Raw genomic sequence first — 20,820 nt, forward strand, 5'->3', positions numbered from 1 at the left:
AATGAATCAATAATTTTTGACCCAAATATGACTTATTTGACTATATCAATATTAAATAAGAGTAAAAGTAAAAAGTCTTCACAATAAAGGAGGGCCAAAAAGTGAAATGAACACATAACTAATCCAAGGCTAAACAATCTATCTGGAGACAGGGGGAATCTCATCCAAAACTGAAAGCAAGAGGAAACATAAATTCTTTTCTTTCTCATTGTCATAGAAAGGATACCTAAATAAAGGATTATTATTGTATTTATGTTTCCATTGAACTGCCACTGATACAATTGGTTTCATTTTTAATGCTTGATACCTTTTCTTGTGATTTTCACCTTTTGTTTTTGTTTATATACTGACAACATCAAAATTGTGATGCTATTTAAGTTAAGTTTTACAAATTTGACATTGTTAGGACATAAACAAAAAAAAGTGAAAATCAAATCATTCTCACTTTTTTTAATTGCGGGTGAGAGGAAAGGAGTTGTGTGCCTATGACATAGGCCATTGGTAAGTCAAACCCTTACCAAATTAAAGATTGTGTATGTGGGTGAATATGTGTGTTGTTAGTTATGGTATAATTTTAAAGAGATTGTGTGTGTGAATGAATATGTGTGTCATTAGTAATGGTAGAAAGTAAGTGAAAGAAAAATTAGGTCACATGGGAACATATCATTGATGCTTGTGTGATTGTAGCTAAGATTAATAAAATATTATTTGGATTGCTTGTTGCATGATCACTGTATACAAGACCCTTTCTTTTCCTTTCCCCCTTCTTCTTTCTCCACTAAAATATACCATTGTAGAGACATAGATCATAAAGGCACAACAATAGACAAAATATATATTCACTCCTAAAACCTAAATGAATGATTGAATGAAAAAAATAAGTGGGGGCATAAGTAAGTGAATGCAAAATTAGGTCACACGGGAACAAAAAGGAGTTTGTAGGGTTGTACCTAAAATCAATAAATAATTATTTAATCATAGTATAGTTTGCATTTGCACAATATAGTATGGTATAGTTAGTACCATCACTACTACTACCACTACTATTGACTTAAATAGTTTAGTGCAACTCATGCTAGCTACTCATGTGGTTGTATGTAAGCCACTTGTACTACATTATGTATATGTCACCCTTCCTTTTCCTTTTCCTTTTCTTCCTTCTCCACTGAGAAAGATCACTAAAGAGACATAGGCCATAATGGCACAACAAGAGACAAAATATATATAAGTTTTTCAAACAAGAAAGATTAGGCTCTTTCAGTCTAAGAAACGTAAATTAATTAATTTAGTTAATATTTTGAAAGGTAATTTATTTTCCAAATCTTATGATCTATTTTCCATATTTTACACACCCCAACCATTTATTCTTATGTTTCTAACAAATATATAGAATGGACATTAAATTTTTTATAGAGTTTTTTGTTTGGTAAACTACAAAATACTAGATTTTGAGACTTCGCTCAAAACCTAAGTTAAAATTGATGTAGATTTAAGTAATTCTTTGTGTACTACTCTATAATAGAAAATGGAAAATTAACATCTTATGCAACTACATTTAATTATTAAAGTATTTATGAATGACTTAACAGTAAATGTAGCCTAGAATATTTAACTTCTAGCCTACTATCCCTCCACCTAAAAATAGTCCATTCTAATATAATGTCATAAAATTAGAAGCAAGAATGCAAAAATATAGTTCACTTTCAATGTTCAACCATAGTTGTGTAAGAAAATGTTCTTCCCTTCATGATGGAACTTCACCTTGTGTATGTACTTTCAATGATCTAATTCAATCCCTAAACCTCAATGTCCAATGTGGAATATTTACTTTCAAACCAATATTGATATAATCTTGTTCTCTAATGGATCACAACAAACAATAAGATGTAGTTGGCATTAAAAAAAGAGTTAATGTTTGAGTAGAGTGATCCAGTGGTTTTGCTTAAAACCATGTATTCTTCTATGTTTTTCAATTTGATCAAATTTCAACATTTTTCATGCAATATTTTAATTAGATCTACATGTTTTCTATAGTTTTCAATGCCATACTAATTCCACATGTGGTTTACTCTGCAATATTTTTGTCTCCAAATGAGATATGTATGAAACATCAATTGGGGTATGATTTGGTAAGTGTTTGCTGACTAGTTTTCTTATCAAAATCTAGACCTGAAATATGACACATGATACAAACTACTATTCATTAATGTTGTAATTTTTTTTGTTGAATTCTATCTTCTTGATTCTAGTTTTATTGAAATTTAATAACTTATTTTCTTCTTAACCTCCCAATTTCCCATGAAATATACTTATGTGAGAGAAAGAGAGTATAATTTGTCTCATTATTGTTTGTAACCATTCTTATTTAGAAATCAATTCTCTTTGAAGATTTATAAATCCAAATTTTAGGGACCATATCAATTTCTTTAGTTTTTCTACATTATTGATGACATTATTGAGGGTAAATGAAGCATATTAGGAGACATGCATAATTTCAATTACGTTCAAAATGGAAAAATGACATATTTCATTAAATTTTTAGATGATGAATACATATTATACTTGTAAGATATTCATTAGTAAACCATCCTTTAACTTTTCATTTTCAAGTTCTTACTACAAAAACTATCTACAGTTAATGACTTTTAAAAATTCACTAGTTGTCCTTGCTTGCAAGCTTCATGCTTCTCTAACATCATTCTTCTAAATTATAATAGTTTCAATCTCTTATTTGAATTTAGATTTTTGTAGAACATTAGATATTATTTCTATCTCTTTCGAATGATAATATTGTTTCTTATTTTCTTCGTACAAACATTATCTAGATCTCAACAGGACTAAGAGTGGTAGTACTGCTACCTGAGTTGCAGGTCTCACATCTTGGTTTGCAAGTTTTTTTTGTTGTTCTATAGGTAAATATTGTTATGGTATCTAGTTAGATAGACAAATATTTTGTTGAACCATTTGAAAGTATTCCACTTATAAGAAGATTGGTTGTTAACTTGCACTAATACATCAGAGGCCATTTTTTGACCATTATTGGTTGAAAATTTGACCCACTTTTCGACCAAACTTTGACCAACTTCGACCAACTCATTGGTCGGAATTTTTCCGATCAAAAATTTGACCAACCTTCTGGTTGGTCAAAATTTCAACCAATACTTTGGTCGAAAAACTTCAATAGCCATAGTGCAAGTTTTACCTAGAATTGGTCAAAATTTTGACCAATGAAGATATAAATTTGGACCAATAAAAGTAGAAATTTTGACCAATGATGGTAGAAAGTATTGGAAATGAAAGGTGGAAATTTTGACCAATGAAGGTAGAAATTTTGAACAATAAAGGTCAAAAAGTTTGACCAATGAAGGTAGAAAATGTTGACCAAGAAAGGTAAAAATTTTGACCAATGAAGGTAAAAAATTTTGACCAATGAAGGTAGAAAATGTTGACCAAGAAAGGTAGAAATTTTGACCAATGATGGTCGAAAAGTTTGACCATTGAAGGTAGGAAATGTTGACCAAGAAAGGTAGAAATTTTGACCAATGAAGGTCAAAAATTTTGACCAATGAAGGTAGAAATTTCGACCAATGAAGGTAGAAATTTCTACCAATGCTTGGGTGTAAATTTTTTTTCAAGCATTCTATAAAATAGTTCACATGCTTTGTATATGATATGACATTTTGCATGCATCCTACAGTCTCTCATCCGACTGATGATGGATTACAGAGAGTGATCTGAAATGATGATACTAAAAAACTCACAATCAAATCCAAAATGAACTTGCATTACAAATGGATTGTGGAAATCTGATATTGTTGATTTTGCATGCATGTCTACCAGGACAATCATAAGTTGTGATTGTCTTGGTAGACATGCATGCAAAATCAACAATATCAGATTTCCACAATCCATTTGTAATGCAAGTTTTTTTGGATTTGATTGTGATGTTTTTTAGCATCATCATTTTAGATCACTCTCTGTAATCCATCATTAGCCGGATGAGAGAGTGGAGGATGCATGCAAATGTCATATCATACGGAAGGCATGTGAACTATTTTATAGAATGCCTAAAAAATATCGACAATAACTAATCAAACTGTTGTAATCACCAACAGTAACTAATATGCTTCTTCATTAATATGCCCGGTATAATAACCACACTTGGCAACTATGCACAACAAGTTATACGCTAAAAGGAAATCATTTAGGAGATACAAAATTTGAACAACCATATGTTAAGATTCTACAATTTGTATCACTTGCCTGATTCTGACAGTTGAGATTAAGTTCGTCATCCTCCCTATAGTATGTTCCAATGGCCTGCACATCCACAAAAGTTTCAGCATCTCAAATTTGTAGAATAAGAATTGTTTCATAGCGAATGGACATGATTGACAATAAATCATCATATAAAAAGACTCCCGTGTGAAGCATGAATAGCAAAGGAAATGAATATGGGTGATAGGGAAGAGAATTCAATAATAGAGTCTTTTAACTTTAGTTATATATAGTCATGATATGGGTAATGTACAACTGCCTCCTGGATTCACATTCCATCCCATAGATGAAGAGCTCATAACACATTATCTCATTAGAAAAGTTTTAGACAACAATTTCACAGGAAGGGCCATTATTGAAGCGGACCTCAACAAGTGTGAGCGTCAGGGAGGGTTCAATTCCCTCCTTTATTATTTACTGTGCATATAATCCCACACACCCATTTGATCTCAAATGATATGTACTAAATGCTAAGTGCTCAAAAACCATCCATTTCATGCCTTCATCTATACACAATGTCTTTCTAGTTTCTTTCTACTCGCATGCCCATTTTATTTCATATGATCTTCTGAAAATTGTGTCACTTTAAGCTCTCAACTATTTCCTCTTGATTGATCATCTCATAATTGTTGAATGAGAGCTTTAGGATAAGCTATAGGCATCCATCAAAGCATAAAGGATTTTGTCAGATAGTGTAGATAAAGTAGTAGCACTTGTCTTGGGAGACATGCTTGCAAAATGGAAGCATAGATAAGTCATGCGAACTGTTTGACAAGATGCCTGAATGTAATGTTCCTCCACAATGCTCTTGATTTTCCAATTTGAATATTGCCAATTTTATAAACACAAGTTAACTACGATTCAATCACCTTTGATTACTATATCATCCATATTAAAAGCATCACCTTTATCATATGTTGTTGGTGTTGATCATATGCAGGACTGAACACTTGTGAATAACATTTAGTGGTCAGAATCCACCTTAATGAAGGCTGCACCCAATATTTTCAAAATAGATTGAGGTGCTGAGAACGAAAAATCACTAAAACATAGCTATTTAGGAGCTTGGAAAACCTTAGGAATAGTCCATTACAGCTTGCAAGACTAGACATGACCATCTTCATCCTCACATCTAAGGTTTATCAAGCCAAAAAAAGTGTGTAACTGTTGAAAAAAATCTAAAAATGTTTTGCTTAAATGGTATACTCTTAATTAAGCATCTCGTTGTTATATGCTGTTAGTTTTGCCTTGGACTAAAAGCTTCAATGGAAAGATAAAACTTAGTAATGGAGTCATGTTTCCCTAGCACATGATCCAATTCATCATTCAATGCAAGACCCTAACCAAGAAGCTCCTCATTCCATGACATGCATCTTGTTCCATGACATGCACCCTCCTATCAGCGTATCCAATCCAAATTCTTGTTTCTAAAGCACACAAACATTGAATAGCAGTAGATGAATGCATGAATTCTTGAATACGATTACCCTGGCAATCCCACTACACAAGCAATCCATTTGCATATCCAATCCAAATCATTTGATTGCTTGATGCTACATATCCAGTCTAATACATCTTGACACTTTCCTTAACAGATTTTACACTATTGTTTGTTGTACATATATTAGATTACAATAGTAACATCATAGAAAAAATTGCGTATAATAAGACACCAGATACTTAAATAGTCCATACAAGAAGGCATCAAAAGCAATAAAAGATAATTTAGAGAGGTTCACAATGATGAGTTAACGTGCATGGTTTGCCTATACGCAATATTGCACTAATTGTTCACAGTAGACAAAATATATGTGCATTTTTAGGCAGCTTCTGCCTAACAAAGCCTACTCTTAAGTTCCTGTAATAAAAAATTGTATGGTATGCACTCATGAAAATATCTCTAAGAATCCTTTAAAAAAATCAGTGTTTACAAAAACTTACTCTAAATCTATGTTTGCAAATAGAAAAGAAAAATTACATGGCACAACATACCATGTCGGACCCAGTGGTGGAGGAACATCCACGCCCACAAATCCACTTAGGCACCTAGCCGCAGCACCTTCACCAAATTTTAGAATGTACTGCCAGCCACAATTGCCATCTTATTATTTATGTAGACTACAGAGTTCCATGCTGTCCAGTTTGCTCTGGCTAATTCAATTAATTAGAAGCAATTTGAATTCCTCATCAACTCTGAGACACTAAAGATCAAATATCTTGATTTGCCATCAGCAATACATAATATGATTGACCTACGTGGACATCTAGTGAGTCATAGAATGTTTGTGCCACATAAGATCCTTCTATTTCCACAACAACTAACTGATGACCTTGTATTCTAAAATTTAAAGAAGTGGCTATTCCAACATTGGAGATCCTGAATTGATATATGCTTCCTACAACACCCACATGGAATGGATTAAAATATTTCTTAAAATAGTGAAAATTAAATATGATACAATACATCCATTTAGAAAAATGAAACATATACTATGAAAATTAAATAGAGATCCTAGTGCACTTTTCAGTTGTCTTAGCATTGAAACATCTATTGACAATGAGTATGTGACTGGGTCATATAATTTCAAATCTTATTTCTAAGAGTAAAAATGCAAGGGAATGTTAACTTCCAATTTATGGATAGAAGGACAACCTGTCAATAGAGTTCTAGGATAGATTTGGAGAACAATATACAAATATGATTTATGGATAGCAAAAAGGATTTGTAAATGGAGTTTAAGGTTATATTTGGATCATAATAAATAAGCATGAAGTATTAGCCATTGATCTATTGACACATAATCTTTATGATAGATATTTACTTGTACATAAGTATGTTATTCAAAGGTGTGCATCTATGTATTAAATTTCTATTAAAAAAAAAGAGGACTATGCCCATGTATTAGACCTTATTTGATGCAATTTGATGAATCAGTGTGAAAGAGGGAAGTTGGGACTTGGTGTGAAGACAAAGGACCTTTATTTGGACTAGAAGCACACTCTAAAGTTGGGAGTTTGATCCATCAACCCATATCATGGCCATTTTCCTTGTAGACCAAGCCTAAACTTGCTAATTAGGCCTGAGTGCATGGTTGGGTTAATGCATGCTGGAGTGGAGTCAAGGTTCCAAACTTTGGAGTCCTTTAGCACTTTGAAAAGGGTATTTGAAACTGGTCTTAGATTACCAAGTCCTTTGTAACAAAATTAAGTGGTTGGTGAAAAACAATGTTGAGAGACCTAATTGCCTACTAGGTTTGTGGTATCAATGTTCATTATTTGTTGGCTGCAGAGATTCTAATCAATGGTATTCCTTGTTTGGATCATTATGAATGTGTCTTAAACCATCTCTGGTGTTTGGAAGTCATGAAGTCTCAAAATCCCACTTTTGCTACTTTGTGAAACAAGCCTAAATGCTGCATTCTTATTTGGGTGCTGACAAAAGTCAAGTTGCTCATAAATCTGATCACTATTTGGTATAGTTTGCTTGTGTTAGATGTTTTCTAGGCCCTTGCTATTGTTAGAAGGTTTGAGGGGGTTGAAACCACTTTGTTTTAAGATGAGTGTGGAGGGAGTCTTGCTTGGTGCAAGGGAGAAGAAGTTGGGGTTCAGCCTAATGTGGAGTATTGGGTTGTGAAACCTATTGGACAGTGGTAAACAACAATATAGTCCCTTTTGATGTGAGCCAAACACTAAATAACCCTGTGGTGTTAAGGACATTTGGAGTAGCAACTTGATTTTGCTTGATACCTCCAAGGTGCTTAGACTTGTTTGGTGCTACCAAAGTGCTACCTCTGCATCATATTGTGTAGCTTGTACTCTTGAAAGCCTCTCATCCACCATGTTTGTCGACTAAAGGCTTGTTGGTTGCAGTCCAGGGGGCTTCAAATCATTCCAATCTAAAAAACCAAAAGAAAGGAAAAAAATATAGTTTTGGCAATACATAATATTTACAAAACCAACTCCAAATCATCACTCTATAACCTAAAACTAATCCAAGTTCATGTTTAAAAGAACTATTCATTCCTACTAGCTTTTTCAAGAGCCTTAGATATTCACGAAGATAACCCATATGTTTTGGTTATGGACTTGTTGGCTACTATTTCTTTACCTTTAGTTTGGGACTTGCTAAGAACCTCCATGAGAGAGAGAGAACCATCAGACCTCAAGGGCATAGTAGTATAGAATGGCCCCCCTCCACCTTGTTTGTAGCTGTGATGAGTTATAATTGAAAGAGGATCCCTACCCCCTAAATGGGGTGAGAGGGAGAATGCAAGCCAACTATTATTGTTAGTATTATTCATGGATTTCACTAGGTCTTATCACACAGACCACAACGCTTCAGCACTGGTGTAAAGAATATAGCCAATATGCTTATGATTTCATTGCAAAAAATTCATCTAACTTAGAGAATTTCATACGTTAATCAATGCAAGTTAATCAATGATTTCATTGCCAATATTGTGTCAATGCAAATATAAGAAAATTCTATTTTAAGAATTTGTTTATATGTCAAGTTAAAATTATAAAAAACATGCATCCAATACATGATACAAACCTACATGGCCAATATAAGGAAATAAAGAACATAATGATATTTTCCCAAGATAATCGACTTCATGTCCAAACATGCATGAAGCAAAGTTATAATACCAACTATTGTAGAGCTGCAAATAAATTTAGGTTTTTGATTAGCAAGACATGAAAAAAATAAACAGAAAAAGAGTGCAAAGAACCTAGTAGGCCAATTATATAGATAACAAGCTGCTAAAGTCCCAACATATCCAAATAAATATAAAACAAGTGCAAAGAGTGAAGCAAATTGAATACAAGCAGATGGGTTTAGAAGCTTGCAATTTTAAAATCTTGCTTTAGGAATGCAATATGTAGGTACTTACTATGACAACAAAAAGTGGTCTGAATGATATGGACTCAGTGTTAACAATCCTTTTCCTAAATGAACCAAACCTTGAGCAATGCGAACCTACAATATATCTATTTATGTCAGATTTCCTGAATTAAGATTTGTTAGACATTGTTAAACTTAGTAAATAAAATTGCAACATCAACATTAATAATTAGAAATATAGCATACACAGAATAGAAGGCTAAGATCTTTGTAATAATAGCTCGATAGATTTCGTAGCATGCTAGCTCATTGATCATTATTTGTTCTAGCACCAATTAATCCTAGAGCTAGTCTTGTAGCCTATAAATACACATTGTTATTTAGATTGTCAAATTTTAATAAAATTCATAAGAAAAACCTATCTGGTGGAAATTAGAAAGATTACAAAGAAATATTATAATGAATACCACTCACCATAGCAACTTCTGAATCGGTATCATGACTAAGCCTACTCAAAGTATCCATCACATTGACCTAATATAGATGTTTACATGTCAGATTTCATCAATAAACTTCTATCACATAAATAATCAAGCAAATTAAGGGGCCAAGAATTGAGTATTTAAGCAAACGGAAGGACAAAATAATGAACATTACTTTTGGATTTGATATTGACAATAGGCCTAGAGCCAATGGGACTGCTCTTCTAATATTCTGCTCTCCATACTACAGGAGATGCTCTAGAGAATGAATGGCCATTTCAAGTCCTAGTTCTTTAGCCATTGCAACTAATGCAATTCCAATTGAAGGAATATTCTTGAAGAACTACAATGATAGTTGGTTGCTGACTGAGAAGGGGCCCTAGATAGACACTAGTCATATTAAAAGTAATTTACTTTGGGATTGAAGATTTTTGGTGATCAAATACGTATGGGGGGATCAGTTATGAAGTTTTTATGCAATTATTTTGTTTTGGTGATATAGTTAGAGGTCCTATTGAACATGCCCTAGATTAGTGACCCCAAAACTAAGGGTTTGGTGGAAAATGTGTTGTGTAAAGGGTAGAACCTTAAAATCTTGAAAATATAGTATTTCTCAACCCCTAGAAGGACTATTTCACCCTTTGGAATCGTAGGGTTGAGTGGAGTTGTGGGTTGCTGTGTAAAATTGGAGAATTAAGCCTAGTGTAGATAGGCTAGGGGTATCGAATCTTGGGTATGGTCCAAAAGAGTTGATATTGAAACTTAGGGAGGATTTATATATCCCAAAAGGGTATCTTAATCAGGTTTTAATTTCCCTAGTTGCTTGGGAACTATTGGAGAGAAATCCAAATTAGTGACTGGTGAGGGCTACTAGCTTTAAGGCTAGATATGAATGTTGGGTAAGAGATTAGTTGTCCAAAATGAATGGATGGATGGAACATGGTGGAAAGTCCATGAGGAGATAATTCACAAAGAAAGCATGAAGGTTGAAGCCTTGGAAGAAGTTATGGTGTTTGGAAAACTCTAAGTGCACTTGGGGTAGCCTGGAAGGTAAGTCCTTGAGGGGACATTGGAGTAAAGAGTTGTTGCTAAATGAATGGATTTTCTATCTCATATGAAGAATATGGATACCACACACCACCTCTGCATTATAGACTAAGAGTGCATTGCACTTGTTATGGTGCTTGGGAATGTAGTTTCTTCATGTGATGCATTGGTCTTGGGGATCAATCTCGATTGGGTGTCAATGTTGGGATTTCTCAACAAGAAGTAATGGAACTGGTTGAGATTCACTGGAGTGACCTTGGAAGATATAAGGATGAAAGTTTCAGATGTTTAGGTTTTATTCACCATTTGACTAGTCACTTTGTGTCCCTATTTCATCTAGAGATTAATTGGGACAAGATTCTCAATAAGGATTGGAGCATTGATCAAATTGGTACACTTGAGATCATTGCTTGGCAATCCTTGGTGAAGGAAGGCTCATTCCTTTAATTGTGAACTTATTGGTTGGTTGTAGACCAGCCACACCACTTTGTATTTTGCCATAATAGTAGAGAGTTGGCAAGTTCTTCTTGGCCAAGGCGGGGAGAGTTCATAGTCTCAGACTCGTGTAGGCTTCTTCCAGCCACTTCTAAGGCAATTTGGACTAATGCATTACTCAAAATTCATGCTAAGACTATAGGCCACTCCTATGCTTTGAATAGAGTATTGAAATTGGTGATATTAGAATGTATTTCACAAATTCATATTATGGGCAGCAGTAGTCGTGGATCATTTTAGACCTACCACATGCGAAGTGTCCATTTTATGTTAGTTTGAGCTTCACTTGGTTTCAAGAATACTATAATATTCTCTACTTAACAAGGCCAACCACATGAAGGTGGAAGCTCATCTAGCCTCACCCCCATCCCCCTAATATCAATCTAAAGTACCCATTATCATCTAATTACATACTTCATTGATTCATTCATCCATTTATGAACTATAACATTCAATCAATACAGTCACATAACATTCATTAATATGATATAAAATTCATTAATACACAATACTAATCAAGACTTCATTAAGACATAACAATATTCATTAACATAAGATAAAAATCAGTATTAATACGCATCATTCATACATAATTACTTAAAACAAAGTTCTTTCATTATCCAACAAGGTTTATCAAAGAAGATTTTTAAAACATCATTTCTTCTTTTTGTTTTTATGAGCTCTCTTAAGAAAAGGGCTCATAGGAGCATCCATATCTGCATCATTTTCCTCCTCTTCTGGCACATGTAATGTCAAATTATGATGGCTCCTTCTCTTTCGAGGAGCAGGAGGCTGCTGCACTAAAGGGGGCTCTGTTGCAAGAACAAGCGAATGGGATAAATTGGCATACTCTTTTTCTTTTTTTAATTGTTACCAATCTATAATTAAGTACTAGTACAACATAACATGCATTTTTCTTACCTGACAATGCCACATCATGTACATTAACATTTTGATCCGCTGCCACATCAAAATGTTGAACACTTGGAACATGTTCCACTCCTTTGACATGATGTTCAACATGCTCTAAAATATTCAAAAAAATATTATCATGAGAGATGGATTCATTTTGAGCACTGTGCATGAAATATTAGTCAATAAATTTGACTCAAATACTACATAGTTAAATCATGATAGCAATATCACAATATTTACTCTATGAGATTTGTTAGAACAAATGATTTATCAAAGTACAAAGTTGGAAATCATAATCAACTACTGAACAAAAGCTTAAAGATCCCTATTTTAAAATAATTAATATGTTTCAGCAACTAGAGATAATCTTTAAAGTAGTGATGTTAGAGAAATAAGAACAAACTATGTGAATGTTCCAAATCATATAATAAATTGCCTTGCCAACCGATAAACTTGGTTGTCATTTCTCAAGAATACCCTAAATACATAATACAAGAAATGCAAACTACTATGATTTAATAAACAACAAATAACCAAGAGAAAAGTCTCAGCTCAAACAAACAAAATCTCATGTACACTGCAATGGAATTGAGCAGCAACACAGAGACACCTTCCAGTGATGAAAGTTGTAGTTATGGATTTAAAATATTTATCATTAGCAAAGCTTCTTATGATTTCATCCATGATTATTTTTAAAGATATGTGCTTTTTCAAGTCATACATTAAAATAGCCTCACCAATTTGAAGACCTGGTGGTAATGGCCACAAACTAATATCAATACTTTGTGTTTGATATGCAATAAAATAATATTTGGGTTGCATTGTGGAAGTCAATGACTATGAGTAAAATGTATTAAGGCAAATGATCATATATTCCAAAGTTGACCAAATTGACATTTTTGCCAAGTGAATGAAATAGGATATGTCTCAATTCTTTGTAGAGTTTAAAACTATTTAATCTAAAACCACAATCAATCAAAATATTTTTGGCCTTCTCCTAGTAGGGTATTCTCATATAATGTACAGGACCATAACTCTTGCAATTGAAAGTTACACTTAATGCACCTGTTCATCATCAAAACCCAATTTTTCTAATTGAAAACTACTAACAAAAGCTCTTCATTTAGCTTAGATTGTAGAAGAATCTTCCTACCTAAAATAATTCAAACAATCTTCCTCTGTGAAGGTGCTCTCAGGGTAAATTCAACAAGGTCTTGCAACCAAACCAACTATGTCATTTTTTTCACATTTGTACTGTAAACTTGGGAGCATCCTTTGCTAAAACAACACATAATCCTAAGTATGATCATTGCTTCTTTCAAATATTACTTAACCCAAATCAGAAAAATAGTAGACAGTAAGGAGAGATAACAGTTTTCCTAAAATCATGTTATATTTGCGTTACCATTTGCTTCATAGTGATTATAGTCTGTTATCCTCTTTCAACTATGACCAATATTTGAACTTAGATGGTGTATATTCAAAAAGACTCTTGACGACTATAAAGTATAAAGATACACACATCTTAAAGACTGGGAAGTCAAGTCTCTCATGTCATTTGAGATGCATATTCTTGAGGATGCTAATAAGTGGTCTTTTATTATATTTTTATTAGCATGGAACCCTCACTTGGAGAAAATTTTGAAGAGGCTGTAGTCTTTAAACAATACATTATTTTCTAAAAGATATGCACAATGAGCATAGAATATATGTTTGGATAAGACCATGCTTGGACAATAAATGGAAGGAGAGCATTTCATATTTCTGATTGCATAATTAATTTCCAATAGCAAATTAATACCTCCACCACTATAATGTACATAATGGCCTTTGTCAAGTAGTTAGGATGTTGGAATAAAGGTTTGGTCCATACTTTACTAGGTGGCCCATGTTTTGTAATAAAGGCTCATGTATGTAAAGTTCATTAGCACTTTGGTGTGTTTATAAATGAAGTGGCTCAATGGGACCAAGAGGCCTTAGAATAGGGTGTTTGAGTAAATATAGGCCAATTTTATGGTTTTTGAACTTGTTGAGTTCATTAGGTAGTCAGATTTGCAAAAATGCAAAAAGTTGCATAAAAAAGTTGTTGACAACTTTTAAAAATGTTGCTCGGTATTGTTTAAAAGTTGTTATTATTTGTTTTAAGTTGGGGAATGGCTACTTGGTTGTTCCAATGGTCCTATAGGCCTCTATATATATCATGTGTGATCTCAAAAGGTGAGGGAGATCAGGTTGTAGTCGATGCTTGGAGAAAATGAATAAAAAACCTCTGATTTACTGGTAATTTTGCTGTTACAGTGGGTTGTACGGTTCTGTACAGTACTGTTATGATTGATAAGTGTGTGGATTAGTTGTAGGGGTGTGTTCATAAGTTTTTTGGCTTTGATTTGACGTAAATTGGAGTTGGGGTTTGCAAGTTATCAGCATTTTAGTAACAAGGGGTCTGAACAACCTTATTTTCTATGGCCTTGTACAAATGCAGCCCTAACTTGCAAATCCACCAGTGCCAACCTCTAAAACTGAGGGATATGCAAGTTAAAGGACCTATGAACATGATTCCAGGAGTTGGAGGCATGCTGAGAAGGGCAAGTATTTTTCCTAGCTGGCCCTAGGTCAAGCAAGACCATGTGCTTGACTGGTTTTTGCAAGTAGAATGGTGACAATCATATTGGGAAGCACTATTGACCAGTGCAAGTGCTGAATCTAGTTGCAAATTGATGTGTTAAGGATTTACATAAGTAATTTGGGTCTTGGGAACCCACCTTGTCCATTCTTCCTTGAAGCCCTAGCCTAACTTGATCAACTAGGCCTAGGTACCAAGACGCAGTTTGGGGGTGCTGGAGCAAGATTTTCCTAAGACACTTTTGGATCCTTAGTAAGTGCCTAAAGAGGTGCTTGGAGTGGTGGAGAAGTACCTATGCCATTGAGGGATAGTTGGTGAAAATACAAGAAATTAGATTGGAAAGGCTACAAGGACTGTAGGCCTAGAAGTGACAAGGTGTGTTGTAGGTTTGGTGGATTCCAAACTAATAGTGGATTGTGGTTGGATTGCATGTCCTATTCACTATCACCATTGCTTGTGTCAGTGGGTGAAGTTTTTGAAGTGGATTGCTCATTTGGGCTCAGTAGTTGTGTATACTTGGTGTGGGTAAAGGGACTTGTGCTAAGTCCTAATATCCTATGTTGGATTGTGAAAGCCATTAGAAGTTTAGTGGAAATTATAACTTTAGTCTCTAGTGACCAATGCTATAATTGTGGTTTAGTTCACTACCATTCATGTAGTTCTAGAAAGATCATGAAGGCTACACTGGCACTAAATCCAAATAAACCACACTATTTATGTGATTCTTGTTTTGCCAAATTGAAAAAGCATCAAAACTGGCAATGGTATCTTATAATAACAACCAAAACATGCTTCCTACGCATTTGAATGATATATGAGATAGACCAGAAAAATAACAAATAAAAGGTTCAAAGACACAATCTACAACTCTGGAAGTAAAGACCCAAGGTGACAAGTGTGGTGTAGAGCTGGAATCTTCATCCTAAGTACCTCCTTTGCTACAGCTGAAGGGTATTACTATCTCAAACTTACTTGATTCACAAGAAACACTAAGAAAAGTAGCTATTTCAATTCCATATTCAACAAACAACTTACAATCAATATCACCACGAATAATATATAAAAGAAGAAATTTTTTTATGATCATTTACCATTCATCACTTCCAAATACATTAAATCAACACACAATCATCACTCCTCAATTTATGAATTACAACATTCATTTAGTCATCATTCACTAACTATAAAATTGTCAAATCAAAGGAAATCATTCTATCATTCATCAAACATCAGTTGGGAATCAAACAGACTTGCAATCAATTCTTCAATTAATTCAATCAGTCTATATTAATCATTCAATCATCCTAAGTGAATAAAGAAATATGAAAGACAAGAAGACCATATGATTTAGATTATTGGGTATTCTTATTTGGTCTTTAGCTATAAACTCATGTTTTTTTGAAATCTTAACTAGTGCTATGTTTATGCCTATTCTTGGCCTAATTTTGTTGATAAAATTTTAACTAGGGTATTGGAGAAAGAAGAGCTGATCAAATTTTAGAACTGCGAGAAACTTCCTCGGAGGGCTTGAAGGAGGTAGTTATATCTTTGAATGTATTTAAAAGTATTTTTTGGCAAATGAATTTTTGTGGGAAGATATTTGCTAAGTAATACACTAATTTTGTTTTGCAGCTCCAGGATCTGCAGATACAAAACATGTTCAAGAGTACGGCTCAACAAGTCTTTGGTTGAAACAAAAAGAGTTGTTCCTTGTGTTAGGCCTTATTTTCTGTAATATATGACCTCTTCTATTCTAGAAATTGGCATTCATTATCGAAGTATGAGGAAAAGCTACTTTTTCCCTTAAAATGGTAGACAGAGGATATAACTTCTAAAATTAAGGAAGTGTAATATAATCATCCTCTAATCATATGAGCAACATGAGTCGTGTATTTTTAGATACCTCTTGACGCTTCTTGGAAGCTCATTCCACATAATTTCCATGAGCTAGAGGGTTCTCTAAAGTCCAATTGAATATGAGAATTATTCTTAAAAGATACTGTGTTCTCTTAGGACTTTGGAGCTTTAAGTGGTAGATGAGAAATTGTCAAAAATTACTAATTCAGTTCCATGAACTAAGAAGGTGTTGAGTTCTAGATTGGGAAAGAAGACTAGGCACAAGGTCTACATGGAATACCTAATCAAATGGAAGGTAAAGCTAGATATTGAAGCTACATGGATACCAGTGACTGATTTCAAGAAGAGGGGAATAGATCTCAACTTGATTTCTCCCACAATCCCATGAGGACTTCTTTTGTTGGGGAGAATGGTGTAGTAGCACTCTAGGACATGTCAAGGTCCTATTGATTTTTTTTTGTGTTTGGCTCTTTGATGGGCCATGGTATCTAATAATAGATAAATGAAATCTCAAAGTGATATCCAAGTGCATCTTGGCATGTTTTCTAAATCAAAATTAAAAAGTTGTGGAAAAAGATATAAAGTTGCATTCCCTAAGTAAAAAGTTGTCAATGGGTCCAATTGTCTCTAGGAGTATAGTATATGATCCAAGGCCTAGAATGGCTTGGAATAGAGTCTAGACTCATGTGAGATTGGGGAACCATTTGGTAAGGTTCTACACACCTAGGTTGAAAGGAACCAAACATTTCCAAAAGTTGTCAAGAAATTGAAAAGTTGTCAAGTTGCAAGTTTGACAACTTTATGTGAAACTTTTGTAACTTGGTTCAATATTTTACCAATTAGTCACCCACTCTCAGAATTCAGTTTGGGGAAGGTTTAGGAAGGCTATTTAAGCCCATCCAAACTAGTTTTTATGGTTGGATGTTGTGTTTTTCAACTAGAAGCAATTGAATGCTGAGCAATTTTGACTGTAGAGCTATGCAATGGTGAACATCCACGATAATATTGATTGAAATTTGAGTTATTTTACATTTAGTAGTTAGAGTATGTGGTCTTGATATTCTGTACATAATTGTGTGTATTCTTGATTAGTTTTGTTGGGTTAATACTTATTATTTTGTACTCTGCTAGTCACTGGACAAACCCAAGCTATTTCAAAAGAATGGAGTCTAGATTCATTTCTTGTGGTTAAAAATGCATGGAATTATGGGAAATGAAAGCAGACTCTATATACATTATGCCATTTTTTATTGGAATGGAGGAGTTGCAGTTTTCTATTGTTACTAGCCATCCCTAGGTGTGCCCTAGAGCAACCTAGCTAGGTGGTTGACAGAGAAATGTGCTTGGACATTGCAGGAGTGGATTGAACTTAAAGAAATTAATTTGCATTGTGTTAGGGGAATGTATAAGGAGTATGCAATAGCCTTGGTAGGAATTGATCAAACCATTTGAAGGGGTATTAAAAGCCTAATTCAAGACTGGTTTGTGTAGACCTAGAAACCCATGGAAACCATCACCTTTGGGTTTGATATATATGTTTCCTGCCTTGTAGGATAGAAAGGTCTTCTAATGAGCCCGTTCAACATAATTGCTTTCTATTGTGAGATTTTTAGGATTTTAATTAAATTGACATTTCAAGTTATTTTTTGGCATGCTATAATGTTGTACATTATACCCGGCATAATGAAAACTTCTCTATTGTTTTCTTCATGTAAATAAAGCCAAGACAATTTGTGTATTGTTCATCAGTATAGATTTTATCTTGTGAAACATCTGCATAATATCATGAATTTGATTTTGCTTTCTTGTAATGTCTTCCAAAGGCTACCAATAATAGAAACCATTAACCTTTATTTGTCAATTGGCCCTTTGAGCATTTAGAGGGCTGAAGACTCTATTATTGATGAAGTTTAATATTCTAATCACTTGTTCACCTTTGCTCATCCCTAAGAACCCTAATGTTGGCATGATACCATCAAACTATCTAGCATAGTTGGCTCGATTGCATAGTAATAGATTTGTAGGTTATTCTAGTAGTTGATTTTATTATTTTGAAGCAAACTTTTTCTAAGCTTCATCTAGATTGATCTAGTAAGATGCATACATGTGTATAGAATGAATGTTGTAAGTATGAATAAGTTTGTAATTATACACAGGGATAGTAGATGCAAATTAGATAGGGATACTCAACTTTGTTATAATAGATATTCTTTTTGAGAATTTGAATTGTCTAGAGTTTAGAAATGATAGGGGTAATACCTTGGATTTCATCTAAGGGTTATTATTGGAGGGCCTTTTTGTGTCCATTGATTAGATCTTGATAGTTTTGTGTTCTATTTTTTGACTCATCAAATTTGTTTGCCTTGCTTTTGGATTATTGGTATTTATGAATATCTTAGGAGGTTTTTATAAGCACTAGTTTGAAAACTCAAGTTAGGGAACAAAGCAATTGAGAAATGTCTAGTCCAAGAAAAGGCAAACATTGTATAGGGCATATAAATATATTCAAAACAAGGCAAGAAAGCAAGCAATCAAAGCGCAAATTAAAATGATTAATGATTTTGTAGAAATGGGGTGGATTATTAAGAGTATGATGAGATCAAATGTCAATCTATAAAACAAAAATTCAACTCACCTTTGTAACACTGGGAAGGAGACTCTTCAACATTTCCAGCTATTATTTAATCCTTTCATGCTGCCTTTTTTTGAAATCTCTTTCAATGGATCAACTTTGAAGCATTCATGAGCTCTCCTCTGCTGCAATCAACCACTAAAGAACCCAAGATGTCAAACCCTATTGGTGTTGACGCTATAAAACCCTTTTGGCACGTACTCCTAGCCACAAAATGCAGTGTACAAAATGGTTTAGTGCACGAGTTGTCTTCTGGGTCGCGTAACAATAAGATTAGGGTGGCAAACAACACTTTTTTCAATTTTTACATAGTGTGATCACATTTAACAAAATTCATCACAATTCGACCAAATTGACCCCAATTTATTAGATGGTCAAAAGTTTTGGTCAAAAATTTGGGTCAAATGTACTAGTGCTGTCAATGGCTAAAGTATAATAAAGTGATTTTTTTTTTATAGAATCCATCTATTTAACAAAGGATAGGTGTATCTATTGTTACAACTACAATATAAGGTAGAGGAAAATTTCATATTTTAATGTAAGATTAGACTCCTCAAGAAAGAGAAGAGATTTAAGTATGTTAAAAAAAAAAGATATCTTTTTATTAAGAAATAAAATTAAAAAGATCCAAATGGATTATTTAATACAATTTACATGCTTGTCACCCTTTTTAGGGTTATTTTGCAACTTTTTAACATTTAGACCAAATAACACATGATAAGGAAATTTTGAAAACTTCGGCCTATAAATACTTACAACTTGATCCATAGGAACACCATTATATATGAATTAATTAATTATATTACATTGTTAAAAAAAATTGAATTCTGGGCGGCAATGAATCCCTAGTTCTTTCTATGCTTGGGTGCTCCTGCACCAAGTCACTAAGAAGCTAACATGCCTACATGGCTTATGAAAGTTGAAGAGATGGTTCATTCATGCTATATGGACATAGTTAACACCATTTTTAAGCGTCCTAAGTCTCATGCAATTCAAAGCTCATTTGAGCACCAGTGAGCAATTATAACCTGACAACTATCCTTAAGTGCACATTTCATATTTATGTGTTTTGGATTTAGGGATTAGTTCAACATGGTTTCTTGTCATAATAGAGAGTATTTGTTGAATGTATTGGTTCTAATATATGTCTTTGTTGCACTTATGCAATGTGGAGTATCCTCAAGTGTCCATTTCCTTGATTTGAGTTCCATTGTAGAGGCCTCTGAGTTAGGATGAAGGTCCCTTGCACATGGAAAACCAAATATTTCTTGGTTTCTCCGATTGCTTATATATTTATTTTTCTATTAGTATGACAATGATATTTGTCATAATTTTATGCATATTTAATACCATATTCAGAGTAGAGGTTGATTTTTTTTGGTACACTATTAATATCTTAATTTAGATTTTGGGAGACAATTTTTCAATAAAATTATAGGTCAAATATTTTCCTGTGAAGAAACACTATGTTTGAAAATATGAACTTAGAACAAAATAAGGAGACAATTACTAGATTGTGGTCTAAGCTCAAAATAAAAGGTGATGGAAAATGTTATTGTCCCTACAAAAATTGTAAGGGCTTAAAGAGCTAAGGACTTCTAATCACAATAGCCGACAGACATTGTAGGCAACATGGTCAGATTGA

The sequence above is a fragment of the Cupressus sempervirens genome, chromosome 7 (genome assembly GCF_028749045.1).
Source record: "Cupressus sempervirens isolate cs-2001-9-10 chromosome 7, ASM2874904v1, whole genome shotgun sequence".
NCBI lineage: Eukaryota > Viridiplantae > Streptophyta > Pinopsida > Cupressales > Cupressaceae > Cupressus > Cupressus sempervirens.